Source organism: Lampris incognitus, chromosome 17 (assembly GCF_029633865.1).
Source record: "Lampris incognitus isolate fLamInc1 chromosome 17, fLamInc1.hap2, whole genome shotgun sequence".
Classification (NCBI taxonomy): domain Eukaryota; kingdom Metazoa; phylum Chordata; class Actinopteri; order Lampriformes; family Lampridae; genus Lampris; species Lampris incognitus.
In genome coordinates this window covers 24,724,760-24,729,187 of record NC_079227.1, presented here as the reverse complement: position 1 = coordinate 24,729,187, position 4,428 = coordinate 24,724,760, and positions in this window count along the sequence as shown.

The following is a 4,428-nucleotide window of genomic DNA, read 5'->3' as shown; positions in this document are numbered from 1 at the left end:
TTTAGTATGGCCAATCCACCTGACCTACATGTCTTTGGACTGTGGGAGGAAACCGGAGCACCTGGAGGAAACCCACGCAGACACAGGGAGAACGTGCAAATTCCACACAGAGGACGACCCGGGATGACCCACCAAGGATGGACTATCCCGGGGCTCGAACCCAGGACCTTCTTGCTGTGAGGCGATTGTGCCACCGCACAGCCCTAGTAACAACATTCAAAATTAAAACCTCTCATGTTCCTTTGGAAAGCAACGCCAATCACAAGGCCAAGCTTTATTTACCAATTGGCAGCACCCACTCCTCACAGGCGTAGACACTAGCTGCTTAAATCGTTCATGTAGATTTCAGAGCCTTAGCACTATAACAAGGCCACAGACGAGCTCTCCCACTTTGGAGGACAATGGAGCTCAATGGGGAAGCAAGAGCTAGAGGTCAAGGAGTGAGAGGAAGAGGAGGATGAGGAAGGACAGTTAACTCAGATGAGATCAGGACCACATTAGTGGAGCATGTGCTCAACCATGGATTGAGTATGAGGGAGGCTGGGCAGAGAGTTCAGCCCAACCTGAGCCGATTCATCTGTGCATTCAGAAGGGAAAACTGGTGAGTATTTACACGACACTGCTCTTTATGCATGCTGTAGTACGCTGCAGCCCGACATAGCAGTACACCTATGTTACAGTAATGTCATTTCATATGGGAAAAAAAAGGAAATCATCTTAGCTTATTGTAACCAATCATACCATATTCTCAGATCTTCTGCAGAACTGAGAGATGACCAGGCCATGGTGGAAGACCACCAGCTGTTCACACCAGAACAGGAGACCGCTACTGTGAACATGGTGGTGGCAAACAACACCATTAGACGACGTGAAATCCAGAACCACATATTGCGGACAACACAATATTCAATAACATTCACCAGGTGGGCTTGTCTACATTGGATTGCGTATCACAATGCAACCGAATCCAGATGAAACAGGTCTACAGGGTGCCATGTGAAGGAAGCTCAGAGAGGATTAAAAAACAGTATTGTAATCCAGTGAATTGTGCTTGACCATATTGACTGCTCTAGGTCTATATCTCATATTATCTTGTTGTCCATTTCAGAGTCTTGGAGCTGGATGCCACAGCAGCTCCGCCTGTATTGATGAGGCTGCCTTTAACCTAGCCAAAAGAAGGGGACAGGGATAGAACATGAGCCACTGTGCCGTTGTGGACAGTGTGGACTGGTAAATGGACTGCATTTTTATATAGTGCTTTTCTAGTCTACCGACAACTCAAAGTGCTTTACAATGCATGCCTCACATGCACCCATTCACACACAGATGGTGGAGGTTGCCATGAAAGGCACCAATCTGCTCATCTGTCACAGTTAGGGGTTCTGTGTCTTGCTCAAGGAGCCTTTGACACGCTCTCTGCAGGAGCCGGGGCTCGATCCAGCGACCTTCTGATTGCTAGATGACCCGCTCTACCTCCTGAGCCATGCCGCCATGTGCACAGCCATTAGCCAGCAAGGCATCCTCCATCGCCACGCCAACCTTGGTCCCTACAACACCGCCCTTCTTCATTATATTCCTGCACACAATACATGGCATCCTCATTCCAGCCGAGCAGAGGGGTGGCCCCCGAACAGCCCAGGTAGGTTGTCAACTAGGACCAGTTGGGTTTCCACCGAGCTGCTCTGGTCCGCAACTGGTTCATCGACCACCCACAGTTTATTGTTTTCTACCTCTCACCATATTCCCCATCCCTAAAGCCAATTGAAGAGTTTTTTTCCGGCATGGCGATGGAAGGTGTATGACCGCCATATCCTTGCATGCATGCCTCTTCTCCAGGCAATGGAGGATGTATGTGGTGAAGCTGATGTGGGGGCTTTCGGCGGCTGGATCCATCACTCCAGAAGATCCTCCCCCCACTGTTCAGCCAGGGAGAACATCGCCTGTGATGTAGATGAACTGCTGTGGCCAGACCAAGATAGGAGGCCGGATGCAGCCTAGTTTCTTTTTTGTTGTTGTTTTGTTCCCCCTTATTCTCCCCAATTGTACCCGGCCAAATTACCCCACTCCTCCGGTCGTTGCTCCACCCCCCTCTGCCGATCCGGGGAGGGCTGCAGACTACCACGTGCCTCCTCCGATACATGTGGAGTCGCCAGTCGCTTCTTTTCACTTGACAGTGGGGAGTTTCGCCAGGGGGGCGTAGCGCGTGGGAGGATCACGCTGTTCTCCCCCTCCCCCTCCCCCTGAATAGGCGCCCTGACTGACCAGAGGAGGCGCTACTGCAGCGACCATACCCACATCCGGCTTCCAACCCGCAGACACGGCCCACTGCATCAGTAGGGACGCCCACCACTGCATCAGTAGGGACGCCCAACCAAGCCGGAGATAACACGGGGATTCGAACCGGTGATCCCCGCGCTGGTAGGCAACAGAATAGACTGCCACACTACCCGGACGCCCCTTGAATTTCTTTGTCATTTTGTGTTTAGAAAGTTGAAAAAAATGAGCCACATTTATTTATTTATATATTTTCCTGGTTTTCTGTCGGGTATGAAAAGTGTTCCACACAAAACACAAGTGTTCCAGAATATACTGCATTTGGGGAAAAATGCTTTTGTCACTGTAACAACCTTTTACAGCTCGCTACAGTGTAACAGTGAAAGTGCAAAAGGCATAAACCTACTGATAGTGTTCTGTGTCGAGTGTGCCGCTGTGGACAGATCTCTCCGCCAACCAGCAACACGCTGTTGCTGGTTGGCGGAGAGATCTAGTCACATGATGACATGTGTGTCATTTTCGATGCAAAGAACCATTTCGGAAAAGTGCTAAGACAGTTTTGAATGCCGTGTTTGCTTTTGCTAGAGAATTGTAGAGATTTGCATTTTCTGTGTTGTGGTTTTGTGTTTTGACAAAATGAGTCAAAGATTGAGAAAGCATGTGTAAACAATTAAAAAAAACAACAACAAAAAAACCAAAACCGTAATAGCTTACTGGACTCAGTGATACGGGTTCCGCGGTGCGGCTTGTCTGATCCGGTTGTGTCCGTGTCAGGATGAAGCCAAACTGCAACACGTTAAGGCTGCCAGTTATTACGGGGAACGTGCAAATGCTGCCATTTAAAAACCTTCTCACTGTAGTTTCTACATAAATTCACAAGTGTATTGCGTCCACTGCGGGGCTCCTCTATGATGCACTTGATTGACAGCCAGTGCCTGACATCCTCCCGCACACTTTACCATCTGCTGGTGATTGACCCACTACTACGTGTGTACGTGGGTGCACACGTGTGCACGTGCGTGTACATATTTCATGAATATATATTGGCAAGCAAGTCATGGGTGTCTGATATAGACAAACGCAACACTGTCTGCATGCGTGTTTTTTTGCGCGTGTGTGTGCGTGCCTGCAGGTGTGTGCATGTGTTCCGCTGCCCATGAGCCTCTCTCTCCGCCTCGTCTATGGGGGCTTTGTTCAAATGAGACCAAGGCGGCTTTGATTTTACAATCCCGTTCTCTGGCTGCGGGGACACGCTGACACCTGGCAGTGGTCTGGAGAGCTTGGTCTGCGTCTATACTGTTACAGTAAACCGTTTGGCACCGGAGCCGCATGTGGATGTCTCTGCCACCAAGTCCCACAACTTGATCCGGTTTGAAAAAAAGAAAGAAAGAAGAAAACAGAGAGAAAGAAAGTCCACTAGGAAAAAGAGGAAAAAACATCCAGCCCTGGCTATTGCGACATACGTTTCAGCGATCTTTTACAGCCTGTTTTGTACCCTCCGCCTTGACAATGTATGTTATGACAGGTTGTTTCAGGTACGTCTTCCCCTGGGCATTCACTGACGGTAATAGTTGACACACCTGTCCCCCGAGCAACCTGGTGTGATGGGAAATAATGTGAATAATGGAGTCTTTCACAATAAGCTAGTTGTTTTTAATACTGGGGTGTAGTATATGAGATGTACACAATGACTTGGTTGGTTTAGACGAAATTCTGTGCATGTGCATGTGCATGTGCACGTGTGTGTGTGTGTGCAGCTGTTTCTCAAGTGCATATGAATATCCATATGCTTCCCATATGGTTTATATTGATTTCTGTCCTTATTATGCTTCTCCTCTCTCTCTCTCTCTCTCTCTCTCTCTCTTCTCTCTCTCTCTCTCTCTCTCTCTCTCTCTCTCTCTCTCTCTCTCTCTCTCCTCTCTCCTCTCTCTCCTCTCTCTCATCTCCTCTCTCTCTCTCTCTCTCTCTCTATGCTGATGGTGAAGGAATGATGGAATGCTGGTGGGTAAATCTCTGGTTTCCTGGAAGCTGGGTCTGGGTTTATCAGAAGCGGCTGTGACAATACTCTGCTGATGGGCCAACCAAATGTCTTCCTATAAGCACCGATCAGCCAACCAAAAGCCTTCCTGGAAGAAATAATCAGCAAACCGAGGC